Source organism: Cricetulus griseus, assembly GCF_003668045.3.
Source record: "Cricetulus griseus strain 17A/GY chromosome 1 unlocalized genomic scaffold, alternate assembly CriGri-PICRH-1.0 chr1_0, whole genome shotgun sequence".
NCBI lineage: Eukaryota > Metazoa > Chordata > Mammalia > Rodentia > Cricetidae > Cricetulus > Cricetulus griseus.
The window spans coordinates 79423434-79440129 of NW_023276806.1; the positions used below are offsets into that span (position 1 = coordinate 79423434).

Sequence of the window (16696 nt, forward strand, 5' to 3'; positions counted from 1 at the left end):
AAATAAAAGATATTATTAAAAGCCATAAAAACTAGTAAGAGTTATATTTGTTTACAGTGGATTAAAGTATACATATTTTAGCATATCAGTTTGTTATGGGTTAATTAGCACATGCCATTAATGAAAACATATCATCTATAAGTACAACAATGCAGAATTTTCTTTTCCTTTTTGAGCCAAGAGCGTAAAATGAAGTTTAGAGTAGCCTTATTTATAGTTAAGAGCAGGTTACCCTCAAACTGGTCATAATGTTTTGGATTCTGTCTCCTGAAATTGGATGGTAAGTGTTTAAATTATAACTGTAGTTAGTGTAACACATTTTCAACATTAGTTAAGGTTGAAATTTTAAACTCTTTTGTACATTGATAAAATGTCAAATATATCATTATTTCATTTAAAGATGTGCCAATTCACACATTTTGTGATGAACTGTGTAAAGCATTTATAATATTGGTATTTTAGCACATTTTGGAAATCTGAGACATGTCTGTATTGTTGTTTTCAATTGCCATTCATAGCATCCTTCCCTTAAGGAAAAACTTAGGTTATTACTTAAGATGGGATAAATATAATTGTTTATTATTGCCTATAAATTTGTTTATATGTGATTCACATGTAAACCAAATAGGAGATATAAAAATAAATTTTGGAAGAGGGTGAAGAAGGATTGTAGGAGCCAGAGGACTCAAGGATACCACAAGAAAACACACAGAATCAATTCAGCAGGTCTCACGGGGCTCATAGAGACTGAATTCACAATAAGAAAGCCTGCTTGAGACTGAACTAGGCCTTCTGTATATATGCTATGGTTGTATAGTGTAGTGTTCTTGTGGGACTACTAACAAAAGGAGCAGGGGATGACTCTGGCTCTTTTCCCTGCTTTGGGGACCCTTTTCCTCCTACTAGGTTGCCTTGCTCAGCCCAAGTCTGAGGGGAATATGCCTATTCTTATTATAACTTGATATGCAATTTTTGGTTGATATCCCTAGGAGACCTTTCCTTTTCTGAAGGGAAGTTGGAGGAGTGGATCTTGGTAGAAGGGAGGGGGTAGGGGGAGTCACTGGGAGGAGTAGAGAGAGAGAAACTACAGTTGGGATGCAATATATGAGAAAATAATGAATAAAAAATGTACTATTCAATGGGCATGACAAAAACCTTTAATCTGAACATTCCTGAGAGAGGGACATGAGGCCAGCCTGGTCTACAGAGTGAGTTCTAGGACAACAAGGGCTACACAGAGAAAACTTGTCTCAAAGACAAAACAAACAAGAAATAATGTACTACTCTTTCTGAGAACCTTAGGCTCAGTTCCAAACCTATGTTAGGTTTCTTAAAATTATCCAGACTTTAGTTTCAGGGGGATCTCCACAGGCACTGCACTCACACTTACATATCAACACACATATATGCTCATATACTTATTATTAAAAACAATGCAGGGAAATTCTATGGCTGCAGCAATGGCCCAGTAATTAAAAGCACTTACTGTTCTTGCACTGGACACAGGTTTGGTCCCCAACAACTATAAGACAGCTTACAACTGTCTGCCAGTCACTCCATTTGCAGAGTAATATTAAAATTACAAGGAAGGTCTCCTTAATGTCTTCCACCAGTTCAAACTGTTACTTGGTCATTGGAGAATGTATAGAGATGGTGAATCAGAAGTTCTGTAGTGAGTCAGAAGTCATAGGAGGATGGTACTTGATAATGCAGGAAGATCAGAAGAGTGAGTCTTTTCCATACTTAGAAGAAACAAAATGAAAATCAGGGGAATAAACGCCAAGGGCCCATGTAGATATTTAAACATGAAATCATGTCACCTGTGAAATAAATGCTTGTTCTTTTCAGTTCTCTATTCAAAGTGTGTTTTCTTTACACATGAGAATAAAAATTGCATTTAATGTAATACTGTGTAGAAGAAGAGGCATGTTTACTTGACTAGGTGTTACTCTCTCTACAAGACCCTAGTTTGTTTTTATTGTCAAGACTGGGTTTTTTTCACCTTGGCAAATTTACAAAAGACCTGGTTCCAGTTCAAGGAAATAAAACAAATTTTTCATGTTGTTTCTGGAGCTGGAACAGCATCAATTGTCTTACAAAGCTACAAGATTTGCCAATATCATTTTAAGCAAAGATAAAAGCCATGATTACTGAGGATTGAAAACAACTGCTGTATATAAAGATAGTATGGTAGGATCTTTCAAAGGAAGTACTCCATTGACAGGACTTTTAGGACTTAGGAAGCATAATTTAAAATTAAAGACAAGATCTCAATGGAACTATATATCAATAAGCACCTATGTTTTTTCTTTTCTTCTATCTTTGTTTTTTGCATTTTTTGTTTAAGTTAGAAACAAGATTGTTTTATATGTCAATCCCAGTTCCCTCTCCTTTTCCTCCTCCATTGCCTCCAAATAACACTCTACTTATCCTATACCCTTTCTCCTCCCCAGGGAGGGTGATGCCTTCCTTGCGATCTTTAGAGTTTGTCATGTCCTTTGGGATGGGACCTAGCCCTTCCCCCATGTGTCTAGGCTCAGAGAGTATCCCTCTATGTGTAATGGGCTCCCACAATCCATCTGTGTACTAGGGATCAGTACTGATCTACTACAAGAGGCCCCATAGATTTCTGAGAACTCCTCACTGACACCCACATTCATGGGTACTGGATCAGTCCTATGCTGGTTTCCCAGCTATCAGTCTTGGGACCATGATTTCCCCCTTGTTCAGATCAGCTGTTTCTGTGGGTTTCACCAGCCTGATCTTGACCCCTTTGCTCATCATTCCTCCCTCTCTGCAACTGGATTCCAGTTCAGTTCAGTGTTTAGCTGTGGGTGATGCATCTATGTTTTAACTCATCAGGATACCACAGGTTTTCATAGAAATTGATGCAGATTACTAAATGAGGATCCTATGTCTATATGTAAGCTTTTAGTCTTGCTTTTGTTCCAAGGGTTCTAATATATAGCGGAAACAATCAATGTTAACATTGTAATTGACCATAAGATCCTCTGAAACTTAAAAATACTGTTGTAAAAACACAAGTTCTATAAAATTCTCATTCCATGTCAAAGCTCGGATCAGTTTTTAGTATCTGCCTTTTCTTTTATAATCCATCAAAGATTATTGATAGGGCAAGCTTTTCTGTCTTTCAAGAAATTTATAATTGAACATATGTATTTTCAGTCTTTAAATATATGTTATTTTAAAATTCTGCTATGGTATTTTTCTTTGTCTTCATAACAATTTAAATCCAGAAATGGTATGTTCAACTGATTTTAACATCCAAATAATCAAAACTTTACTAGTAGAAAAAATGTGTATATTTTTTACTGTATATTTCCACTTCCTGAATGCATGCATTGCTTTTCATTTCTGACTTAGAATATATTCTACAATCAATGTGTCAAAAACCTAGTAAAAACACTGTCATACTGCAGTGTCATGAAACACACTCGTTGTTTAAGAAGAAAATGGCAAAAAAAAAAGCCATCCACTTGGTTTTGCAGAGAAATGCTGGCTTGTTTTCTACCCATGATAGAATACAAATTTTAATATAATTCTTTTCAAGTAATATTAGTGCTCCTTTGGATGATTTGGATCTGAATAATAGATGAGAAAGAGAGGAAATGGAAAAGTAGTAGCTGCTGGTCTACAAGAGCTAGTTCCAGGACATCCTCCAAAGCCACAGAGAAACGCTGTCTCAAAAAACCAAAAAAAAAAAACCAAAAAACAAAAAACAAAACAAAAAAAAAAACAAAAACAAAAACAAAAAAAATACTGTGATTTGGTCCACCAGAGAAGCTGAATTAAAAGTTATTTCTATGTAGGGAGAAGATTATACTTAGACTTTTTCATACTTCCTAGTTAACAAACAGTAGAAAATGAGGTTTGGAAGTTCATTAAAATTTCACCAAGCTGTGAAAATAAAGATTGCGCCTCAGGCACCCTAGACAAAGTATGACTTGCATAGTTTCAAAATATTTGTTATGCATTAAACTTCTAAATCATATAGTTAATATTAAAATCCGGCCTTTTGTGGTGAAATTTTGTTTATAATATAATAAATGAAGCATGTCTGAAGAGCAGAGAAGCAAAGTGGCCAGCCACTGGAGAATTCTCACCTCTACCAATGCTCAGAGAGAAGGGGCAACCCACTGAACTCCAGACTGCTACCTACTGTATTGCTTCTCAGACTGCACTGAGCTCCTATCTCCTCCTGCCTTATATTCCTCTCCAGTGCTGGACTTAAAAACGTGAGATCCCAAGTGCTGAGATCACGTTTGTGTAGGTTCTGTTTCTCTTATAGACTGGATCTATTTCTTGTAGCTCAGGGTGGCCTTGTACTTACAGAGATCTGTCTGCCTCTGTCTTCTGAGTGCTGGAATTAAAGGTGTGTACCATCACTGCCTGGTCTCTATGGGTAGCTAGTGTGTCTAGCTTTTCATTCTGAATTTTAGGCCATCTTTATTTGTTAGATCATAAACAAAATATCACCACAGTCTTTGATGTTTGTTCTGTACACAGTATGATATAATGTAATAGTGATTTGTTTTTTTTTTCTTTTAACTGAGGGTATATAGCCACAAAATAGTACATAGACAGAAACAGTACATGGAAAATTACTATCAAATTGGATGCTTACAGTATCCACCAGAAACAACCTCAGCATTCTAATCACGAGAGCCTGCCAAAGTAAAATGGAATGAAGTTCTTGCAACATTCAGATCAATAACTGGGGAAGCCCAACTAAAACATCATGCAGGGGTTCCAATCAGGAAATTTTTAGATAGAACAGTGTTCTCTCCATGAACCAGTTTCTGGCTTCTTTTTTTTTTTTTTTTTCTCAGCACAGACATTTTTATGTTGTGACATAGACAAAAGGAACATCTGCTGCAAACAGTTTATCCCCAAGCTGCTCTCAGAAATGCATTGTTTCTTGCCCTTATATGTTGTCATTTCTGGCTAATACAGAACCTGGCCCAGAACAGAGAGTTTTGGGTGACACTTGAAAGAAACAACCTTGTAAGTGAGACAAAAGTGCCTTCTTGCCCTCAGAGCCTGCTCTTGACAAGCATGAACAGTATTAAGCAACTTAATACTCTGATTTGCATTTTAGTGCTTGAAAAGAAGTATCATAATTGTTTCACTAACTCCTGCCTCAGGTGCAGCTTGACTAAGAGAAATTTATTCAAGGTGTACCAGTTGGTAAGCTTCTATACTATCATTCTGAAAATAAGTGGGTCTACATTTTATAGTTTTTAAACATTGTTTTTTTAAGTACTCTGTGTGTGTGGAGGGGGGAAGTCTGTAAAAGTTCATGTGCACATGTGAGGTCAAATGCCCTTGAACTCCAGAATTTGGTACTGGAACCACAGCAAATGAATTTATAGACCACTGTGAGCCACCATGTGTTTGCCAAGAAGTAACTATGGGTCTACTTCAAGAGAAGTATGTGCTTTTAACACTTATCTGTCTCTCTAGCCCCTAATTTTTAACTGATGCTTAAATGTGAGTTGTTTTTCTCAAGACCAATCTAATGGCTGCATTACAGAGGCAGGTTCTAAGAAGAAAAGAAGACACTCAGATAAAAGCACTATTTTAAAATTAATAATTAAGAAACTTTGAAATCTGATGGGTGGCATTAATATAAACATTTGAGAAATTTTATGCACATGAAACAGCATAAGCACAAAGAAAATTTAAACCTCATATCTAAAAATCTTATGCAAAAAAATGCTAAAATTATAGAAGCTCTACAGAATGTGTGTGGCCCATAAGAATGGCCATATTTACTTCACTTGATTGTACTATTGCAATGATAAATTTTTACTCCATCAACCTGAGCCCCACCACCACCATGTGGGCACCCAGAATAACACACAGAGTCTTATATTTGTTTACAACACTGCTGGCCAATTGAATAGGATTTCTTATTTGCTAGCTCAGTCTTAATTATCAACCATAATCTTAATACTTTTCTTATGGAGGATGGTGGCAGTGAGCATCCTGTCTTCCTGGGCTCACATGGCAGCTCCAGAGCAGAGAGCAGGAAGAGGAGGAAGTGCAAGAGAATGACTTCCTTCTTCTCCTTGCTTATATATGAGTCTGCCTGGTATGTCACTTTGTGCCTGGATCACAAAACTTCTTTACTACATTTCCCAGAATCTTCTTTGACTCCTAATCCCACCTAGCTTGCTTTTTCATTAGCCAAACAGTGCTTTATTCAGCAATCAATAAGATAAACATACACAAAAGGACATTCCCCATCATATTATCACTATTATCATGTATTATGTTTTCAATTTTCCATGTGTGTAACACCTACAACATATTTAGATGTAACAAAGGAATTTGAGAACCATAAACAAATGTTACAATTTAAAAGTTATAATTTCTGTGCATTTAATGGTTTTGTCTTCTGACTCCTAATTTCCATTTTCACTGTGTATATTGATTTAATAATGCCACTTTAAAATACTAGTACTTATCACTTTGAGGGGATAATTTATTCACTTTGTGATACCATCAACAATAAATTTATCATCAACTTCTGTTTTCTTCAAAATGATATATTACGCCAAGCAGTAGTGTCACATTCCTTTAATCCAAGCCCTTGGGAAGCAGAGCAAGCAGATATCTGAGAGTCTGGGTCCAGGCTGGTCTACAAAGAGAGTCCCTGGACAGAATGGACTATGACACAGAGAAACTCTGTTTGGAAAAAAACAAATAATAAAAGATAATAAAATAAAAATAAAAATGATATAATGTTAGAGCCTTTAAATAATGACTACCTATTTATCTATGGACATAGTATGGAAAACATATGCTAACATACACAAACACACACACACATACACACATACACACACACACACACATGCATGCACAATTTTTTATTTTTATTCCTGTTATCAAATCATTCAACAATATTGCTAAAACTGTCATGGGCAAAATATGCAATTCTGACTCGTTTATTTTAACTAACTTCTGGCAAACCCCTTTTTACTCTTTCTTCGGTAACATTTAAGGTATATTTTATGTGTTATCAACCACTATGTGAAGAGCATATCTTTAAAGTTGTAAGTGCAGTTGTAAAGATGGTGCAAGAGAATTACTGGCACTGGACAAAGGTAAGATAAACACATCACAACTTTATTTCTAGCTGCACAGATTATATATTTATTGATGGAATTAAGCATATTTCACCTAAACAAACAGCACATGATGGATGATGAGAAATGCCATTCATCCATAAAATTGTGTGAATAATATCATTAATGAATGCTACCCATTGACATCATATTTTCATGTTTAATAGTAATATGCATAAAAGATTTAAACACATAAATACAACTTGTCTAAAATTTGAATTTGAACTACCCAACCAAATTAATTTGTATTATGTATTTAAATGTATCTTTAAACTTGTTTAAAACTGTAAGAATAACATTTGTTCTTAATTAAGGCAGGGTCACTCTCTGCAGTCCCTGCTGGCCTGGAGCTAATATTACAAGTCTATAACAAAGAATAAATTTTTTAGTTTAGTAATATTGATATACAATTAATTAAATGCTCTTTTTTAACACACAGAGAAATGATATTTTCTTATTCGATAAATTTGTGGTTGAAAAAATTCAGTTTATTGTTACTTCCAAATGAGATCAAATGTGTCATTCCAAGCATATTTCTTTACATAAATGATTCTTTATTGATTTCTTAAGTTAGTCACTGATTTTTAGATTCCAGCATTTTTTTCCTCTGCTATGTCTTTGAGTTTTCTAAAAAGTCTACCTAATTAAATGTCTTCTCATACTGTAAATTACTCTTCATCATGAACTTTTATGTTTTGTGTCCTCACTATGAGGCGTGATGTGTGATCCCACAATGGAATTGTGTTTTCTTCAAACATTAATGTGATAATATTACTTCAAAATAATGGTGTGTTATTCACATTAATGGAGCAATTTGTATTCCTTATAATTTTGGTTTTATTTTTTTCTTTGATATTTCAATGATAATTAACTGGTGGTTGCTGGGGATATCAAACACTTTTTTTAATTAGTCACAAGCTTGCTTCACATGTCAATCTCAGCTTCCTCTCACTCCCCTCCTCCTCACCCCAACCAAGCCCTGCAAGCCCTCATCCCATTCCCCCTCTGCTCCCCAGGGAGGGTGAGGCCCTCCATGGGGGATCTCCAAAATCTGTCAAATATATCAGGCAGGGCCTAGGCCCTCCCCCATCAGTTCAGACTGAGAGAGCATCCCTTAATGTGGAATGGGCTCCCAAACTACATTTGTGTGCCAGGGATAACTACTGGTCTACTACTTGTGGCCCCATATATTTTCAAGGCCTCCTCACTGACACCCACATTCAAGGGGTCTTGATCAGTCACATACTGGCCTCTCAGCCATCAGTCTGGGGTTCCTGAGCTCCCCCTTGTTCAGGTCAGCTGTTTCTGTGGGTTTCACCAGCCCAGTCATGACTCCATTGCTCATTACTCGTCCCTCTTACAACTGGGTTCTAGGAGCTCAGTTCAGTATTTAGCTGTAGGTATCTGCCTCTGCTTCCATCAATCATTGGATGAAGGCTCTAGGGTGGCATATAAGGTAGTCATCAATCTCATTATCGAGGAAGGGTATATAAGATAGCCTCTCTACAATTCCTTAGATTGCCAGATGGTATCATCCTTGTAGATTTCTGGAAGTCTCACTAGTTGCAAATTTCTCTTTAAACCTATAATGGCTTCCAATATTACGAAATCTCTTATCTTGCTCTCCTCTATCCTTTCCTTGACTCAATCTTCCTGATCCCCTGTGTCCTCCACTCTCCTCTTCTCCTGCTCTCTTACTCCAATCTCCTTCTGCCCTCCTCCCATGCTCCCAATTCACTCAAGAGATCCTGTAAAATTTCCCTTCTCCCAAGTACCATGCATGTCTCTCTTAATGTCCTCCCTCTTTGCCAGATTCTCTGGCAGTAGGACTGTAGGCTGGCAATCCCCGTGCTTCATGTCTAACATCAATATATGAGTGAGTACTTACCATGTTTCTATTTTTGTGACTGGGTTACCTCACTCTGATGGTTTTTTCTAGTGCCATCCATTTGCCTGAAATTTTAAGATTCCATTGTTTTATTCTAGTGGGTAGTACTCCATTGTGTAAATGTACTACATTTTCTCTATCCATTCTTTAGTTGAGAGGCATCTAGATTGATTCCAGGTTCTGGCTATTACAGACAGTGGTGAGATGAACATAGTTGAACAGATGTCCTTATTGTATGAATGTGCATCTTTTGAGTATATGCCTAGGAGTGGAACTGCTGGATCTTGTGGTAGACTGATTTCCATTTTCCTGAGGAATCTCCATACAGATTTCCAAAGTGGCTGTACACATTGGCACTCCCACCAGCAATATAGGAGTGTTCCCTTTGTCCACATCCTCTTCAGCATAAACTGTCAACACAATCCCCATCAAAATACTGACACAATTCTTCACAGACCTTGAAAGGACAATTCTCAACTTTATATGGAAAAACAAAAGACCCAGGATAGCCAAAACAACCCTATACAATAAAGAAACTTGAAGCTATACTATAGAACTATAGAAAAACAGCAGGTTATTGGCACAAAAACAGACAGGGAGACCAATGGAATAAAATTGAAGACCCTGATATCAACACACACACACACACACACACACACACACACACACACACACACACACACTTATGAACACCTGATCTTTGACAAAGAAGCTAAAAATACACAATGAAAAAAAGAAAGCATCTTCAAAAAAATTGTGCTGCTATAACTGGATGCTGGTATAGAGAATACTGCAGATAGATCCATGTCTATTACCATGCACAAAACTTAAGTCCAAATGGATCAAAGACCGTAATATAAATCCAGCCAAACTGAACCTCTTGGAAGAGAAATTTCAAAGTACCCTTGAAGGAACTGGTAAAAGAAACAGATTCTTGAACATAAAACCAGTAGCACAAACACCGAAATCAACACTTAGTTATTGGGACTTCCTGAAACTGAGAAGTTTCTGTAAGGCAAAGGAAGCAATCAGCAAGACAAAATGGCAGCCCATAAAATGGGAAAAGATATTCCCCAACACCACATCCAACAGAGGGCTGATCTCCAAAATTTACAAAGAACTCAAGAAGCTGGTCCCCAAAACACCAAATAATTCAATTAAATGTGAGGCACAGAACTAAATAGACAATTCTCAATAAAGGAATCTAAAATGGCTGAAAGACACTTAAGAAAGTGCTCAGTATCCTTAGCCATCAGGGGAATGCAAATCAAAACTACTAGGAAATACCATCTCACTCCTGTCAGAATGGCCAAAATCAAAAATCAACCACTTCTTAAAGAAATAAAATGACGATAAACATGAGATTAAAAAATAGATACAAAGGATTATTTTATAAAGTACCACATCTCAAGGTTAAGATTGGGTATAACAGAAGATCAATAACAGCCCAATATTTCAGTGTGCTTTCCATAGTTGAGAAATGCCCCTTCACTACAAAATAGGCAATCCAGTCTGGTTTTATTGGAAGACTCAGATAATTTGTTTATAATTTTTTTAAAACTTAATTATTACTAGTGTCACTGTGTTTGTATCTGTATACATGAACACATGTGTTCAAAGAGTGTATAGGAATATGCATGTCCCACATGCATGTAGATGTCCTTAGCCAAATTGTGGAGTTAGATGAGAATCCAACTGAGTCTCTAGGCTTTACCTGTGCACCCACAGGACAATCTATCCTGCCCCAGACCTTTTGATTAAGAGATAACTATTTTATGAGAACTCCACTTGAACATCTGTCTCCTTACTTAAACTTATCCTCATCTCATTCTTACCTGTCAGACAGAGGTTTCTGACAACAAAGCTTTCTACAAGGTCCGTAGAGCTGGTTTACTCCTCATTTTCACAATGATTTTGAATAATTGCTCTGAGCTCACCTGTTATGCTCTTCTGTGTTATTATTCTCACAGAATTTTTGTAGAGAGCTTACCTTGTATACGTACAGCCTTAAGACTGATCTTCAACTTTGGATCATGTAGACATAGTGGCATATGCCTACAATCATAGAAGAAGGGAGGTGGAGGCAAGAAGATTAGCTGCTAAAGTTGTTCTTTATTACACAGAGAGTTCAAGGGCAGCCTAGGTTACATGTAACTGTGTCTCAAAAAATTCTTTCCAGTAAAAGTAAATATTTTTGAAAAAATATTGCAATTTCTATTCTTTCCATTCTTGCAGATTTCATAATTTTGTTAAATTGTCATCATTATGATGTCATGTTTATAAGTTCGTATGGATAATCACATGTCACACTCATTATAATGAGGAGGTATTATACCTTTATAATTTTTAATATTAAAGCTACCCGTTCAGTCAGCCCCTTGAAGTTAAACATATAAATTATGCATAGCAGTGGCCAACCTGTCCTAATAAGGGAGATGGAGAGAAGGCATTGAGTGAAACAGCATATTTTCAGAGGCAATTATTGAAAATATAGTTGCAAGTAAAAACAGGCACTGATTTCTGGAAGGAGAGCAGATCCTTACTGAAGCTGTTTACTGAGGCAATGTGGTTGGTTAATGTTTTACTAGTACACAGTAACTTAATGCAAAACTCAGACATTAAATGAAACCAGATATACCATCAGAGTGCAAGAGTACTTTCCCAGCCACCCTGTACTCCTTTTTTTTGTACCATTTTGTTTGTTGGTTTATTTGATTTCTCAAATACTTCTTTTATTTCCTTGACCCTGATGGTAGAAGTCTTTCTGTGTATATACTTGTCTTATTGATTGATAAATAAACATTATTGGCCAATAGGGAAGCAAGATAGGCAAGGTTAGGAGTCAAGGAGGATTCTGGGAAATGTAGTAAAGTGGAGAGTTGCCATGTGATCCCAGGAAAGCCAGGGCATAAGGCCAGAGTCCTTGGTAAAAGAAGTCCTTATAAAATATATAGAATAGTTCTTTTGGTTGATAATTGAGACTTAGCTAGCAAATAAGAAATCCTAGTCATTGGCCAGCAGCATTGTAACTAATATTAACCTATATATGTTATTTGAAGGCCTTATCGTGGCAGCAGAACTCAGGTGGCTCAAAGAAAGAGTTATTGTTACATGATCCAATTTCATTTTACACTATACAAATGGCAAATCTTTTGTTCCATGGGGATCATTACATGTTCACAATATTGGCATGGGAATAGTTTCAAGCTTGGCTACTGTTTTCCAGTGTCTGTCTCAGGAATTTTCCTCAACTATCTCTTGTCTGATGTCTCTTCCACTTAGAAACCTTCAATGTGCTCATTTATAGGGTGCTTATAAATGTGATGAACTGGTCAGTGCCAGAGTTAATCTCTCAGACAAAGCTAAAACCAATTAACTATGAAGAACATAATGTATGTCAACAAACAATTTACTGAATCATCTACAAAAGTACACACGGATATTGAGATGAGTGAAAGTGGAGAGTTTTATAATCAGTGCATAATGTCAGGGGATAAGAGCAGTTGTAATAAGGCTTTTGACTTGTTTAGACACCAATGGGTAGTATTTTCAGATTTACTCAATTTCAAGTGCCTAATACTCTAATGGTTTAGCTTTTTTAATGACAGATTTTCCTCCCTGAAATTTTAATTAGTTGTTAACAACTTCAAGTAGCTTTCAACAATCATTCTCATTCCTAATGTTTGCCAAATAAATCAGGAGAGGATCACACTGGCAGATGCTTCAAATTCCAGTGAGTAACTCTTCATGAGTTTGGAGTCTTTAAAAATCCTCTGGAAAACAGATGCAGTTGGTGTTTATCCATCTACTTTGTAATATAGGAGAATTCTCATAGCTGAAGCCATTTCGATTCTTAAGTTGATAATTTGTTTATTGAATACAGCACACAAAGCTTATTTTTTCAGTATCTCACAATTTCAACATCATTTCTTATTGATGCTCTTTCCTCTGTTAAGCATGTTATTTGCTCCCTAACTTCATCCTCAAACAACATTGTGGAGTCAGTTCTTTAAAAGAAAAAAGCAAACAAACAAACAAACAAACAAAAAACATCAGGACCTAGACTTGACTTCACAATCCTTTAATCCCAGCACCCTGGAGAGAGAGACAGGTGAGTCTCTTTGCATTTAAGACTGTCCTGTTCTACATTGCAGTTGTAGGCTAGTCAGGGCTACATAGTGAGATCTTGGCCTCAGAGAAACCTGTCTCTAAAAAGAAAATCAATCACATAACCTCAACATATTTTGGCTCATTATTGATGATTAATAGTAAGGTACACTTACATGTACACATGTTTATATGCATATTTACTTAAGTGTATATATGCATTTATATCTTAATTTTTCTACTATAATGTGAACTGCATTTTTCTTATTAATCTGTAGTCATAAAAATACTTCATAGGATTTTTCATACGACGTATTTGATTGCTGAGAATATAGCTCATGATACTCATAGTGTTCACGTGGGATATATGAGGCACTGAACTTTATTTGTAGTAACACCAACCTACCTCCTTTCCAATCTCAGCATATTGAATATGACCTTGGGAAATGGATGACTGCCCTGCTCAGAGACACCTGATGCTAAGGGTCGGCTCACAGGATCCGAACTTTGCCAGCAGGAACACACCCAGAGACTGCCAAGACCCCAGTAACAGTCTTGGGCTAATTGAATAAAAATTATCACATATGAAGCTAACCCTGATTGAAAATTTGAGAAACCTGAAAAGAGGGAATCTCAATTTAGGAATCCATCATATTAACAATTAGAGATGTCTGTGGGATGTTTTCTTTATCACTAACTGAAAAGGAGGATCCAATCCATTAGTATAGGCACTATCTCTATTTTGTGTTTTCCTATATATATAAAGAAAAAAAAAACAGCATGCAGGTCACATACTGTTTTAGCATGGTAAAAACAAAATGGGACACTCTGTAAACAATTTTTTTTAGTTCTTGGTAATATAAATAATAATTTGTCATATCTACACTGTGCTATTATCATTATTACTTATATTTGTATATCTTACTGTCACCCTAAATCAGTGTTTTGGTGCCAGATTTTATATGCTAAGTAAAAGTATAAGTATTCTTCAATACAGGAAACAAAACAATAATTATAGGTATTACAACAAAAATATCAACAACATTATTATTCTTTTGCACTTTATATTTTATTACTTATCAATTATATAACACAAAAACTACAGCTAGGATTGTTTGAGAAGCACCTCTTAGGATATTATTTCATCAGACATAGTTCTTTCTTCCTAAAATATTGATTCTTTATTTTTTTCTTTGTTTTAAATGTTGGTTGCTTTTTTGAAGTGATAGTCATTTTAGTTTTCATGTAAACATAAATCTACATAGTAATAAAGTTTACAAAAAACTTTTTGCAAAAGTATACCCTGGAAGTCATTTATTGACTGAATTCTTCCTTTTTTTATCCATCTCTTAATTAAATTAGAAACAAGATGGTTTTATATGTCAATCCCAGTTCCCTCTCCCTCCTCTCCTCCCCTGTCCCCCCAACTAACACCCTACCTATCTCATGCCCTTTCTGCTCCCCAGGGAGGGTGAGGTTTTCAATAGAGGTCTTCAGAGTCTATTGTATACTTTGGGATAGGGCATAGGCCCAACCAAGTATCTAGTCTCAGAGAGTATCCATCTATATGGAATGGGCTCCCAAAGAACACTCCTATGCTAGGGATAAGTACTGATCTACTACAAGAGACCCCATAGATTTTCAAGGTCTCCTCACTGACACCCATGTTCATGGGGTGTGGATCAGTCCCATGCTGGTTTCCCAGCTCTCAGTCTGGGGACCATGAACTCTCCCTTGTTCAGGTCAGCTGTTTCTGTGGGTTTCACCAGCCTGGTTTGTCGCCTTTGCTCATCACTCCTCCTTGTCTACAACTGGATTCCAGTTCAGTTCAGTGTTTAGCTGTGGGTGTCTTCTTCCACTTCCCCCAGCTCTAGGATGAATGCTATAGGATGGCATTTAAGTTAGTCATCAATCTCATTATCAGGAGAGGGAATTTAAGGTAGCCGATCCTCTGTTGCTTAGATTGTTAGTTGGTGTCATATTTGTAGATCTCCAGACATTTCCCTAGTGCCTGATATCTCATTAAACCTATAATTTCTCCCTCTATTTTTGGTATCTCTTATCTTTCTTCTATTCTTCCCCCAACTCAACCTTCCTGCTCCCTCATGTCCTTGTCACCCCTCATCTTCTCCCCTTCTCATTATCCTAACTCCCTATCAAAATCCCAGCACATTTATTCACAGACCTTGAAAGGACAATTTTCAAATTTATATGGAAAAACAAAAGACCCAGGATATCCAAAACAACCCTGTGCAATGACAGAACTTCCAGAAACATCATCATCTCTAATTTCGAGCTCTATTATAGAGCTATAGTCCTGAAAACAGCTTGGTATTGGCACAAAAATAGACACTTAGAACAATGGATTTGAGCTGAAAACCCTGATATTAACCCACACACCTAAGATCATCTGATTTTTGACAAAGAAGCTAAAGTTATACAATGCAATAAAAAAAGCATCTTCAACAAATGGTGCTGGCATAACTGGATGCTGGCATGTAGAAGGTTGCAGATAGAGCCATGTAGATCACCAGGCACAAAACAAGTTCAAGTGGATTAAATACCTCAAATAAATCCAGCCACACTGAACCTATTATATAATATGCTTGTATATATTATAAATTTAAAATGAAAATATACATTTTTCAGTATGTATTTATAATTTTATTTTAGATAAGGAATCATAACTATCTTTAATATTTATGGTTTAGATTTTATTTGCATTTTTATTTTTCACTTTACTTAAAAATGCAATTACTCCAATACAACTTTCTTATGCATAATATTAACAAAGTATCCATCATCTCATCACAGGATACCCATGACATTGAATACATATAGAGCTTTATGCCTGTATTGAGAATTGAAGATCTATAAATGATGATCAAATTATTATAAAGCATAGGTCAAAAATATAGGATTAGAGAGAAAATGCTTAACTAGATTCCATTTCCTAGTAGTCTATTAAAATTGAACCTGGAGCAATGGTGTCACAGAAAAAGGCAAAACAGAAAGGAGTCCTTTGGGACAAGGAACATAGTACATCTTTTTCTCCACCTTTTTTTTTTAATGACTTTTTATTTAAATTAAAAAATCTTACTTTACATACTGATCCCAGTTCCCTCTCTTTCCTGTCCACCCTACCATTCCCCTCAACACCTGATCCCACCCCCATCTACTCCTTGGGGGGTGAGGCTTCCCGTGGGGTATCATCAAAGTCTGTCATATCATTTGGAGCAGAACTTAGACCCTCCCCCATGTATCTAGGTTGAGAGAGAATCCCTCCATAGGGATTTGGACACCCAAAACCCATTCATGCACTAGGGATAAATACTGGTTCAACTGCCAGAGGCTCGTAGACTGCCCAGGTCCCTCAACTGACACCCATGTTAAGGGGGCCTGGTTTGGTGTTATGCTGGTTCCCCAGCTGTCAGACTGGAGTCTGTGAGCTCCCACTTACTTGCACAGATCAGGTGTTTCTGTGGGTTTTCCCCAGCATGATCTTGACCCTTTTTCTCATCACTCCTCGCTCTCTACAACTGGATTC

General features: G+C 36.5%; 1 long non-coding RNA gene across 1 annotated transcript; it reads right to left on the reverse strand.

Annotated features, from left to right (window-relative positions):
* Positions 1–7300: 7300 nt before the first annotated feature.
* On the reverse strand, positions 7301–16653 carry LOC113831008. The gene is made up of 4 exons (XR_003480394.2): positions 16610–16653; positions 11033–11097; positions 9043–9107; positions 7301–8593 (listed from the first exon to the last, which is right to left on the reverse strand). It is a non-coding gene; the product is annotated as an uncharacterized LOC113831008 (long non-coding RNA).
* Positions 16654–16696: the final 43 nt, after the last annotated feature.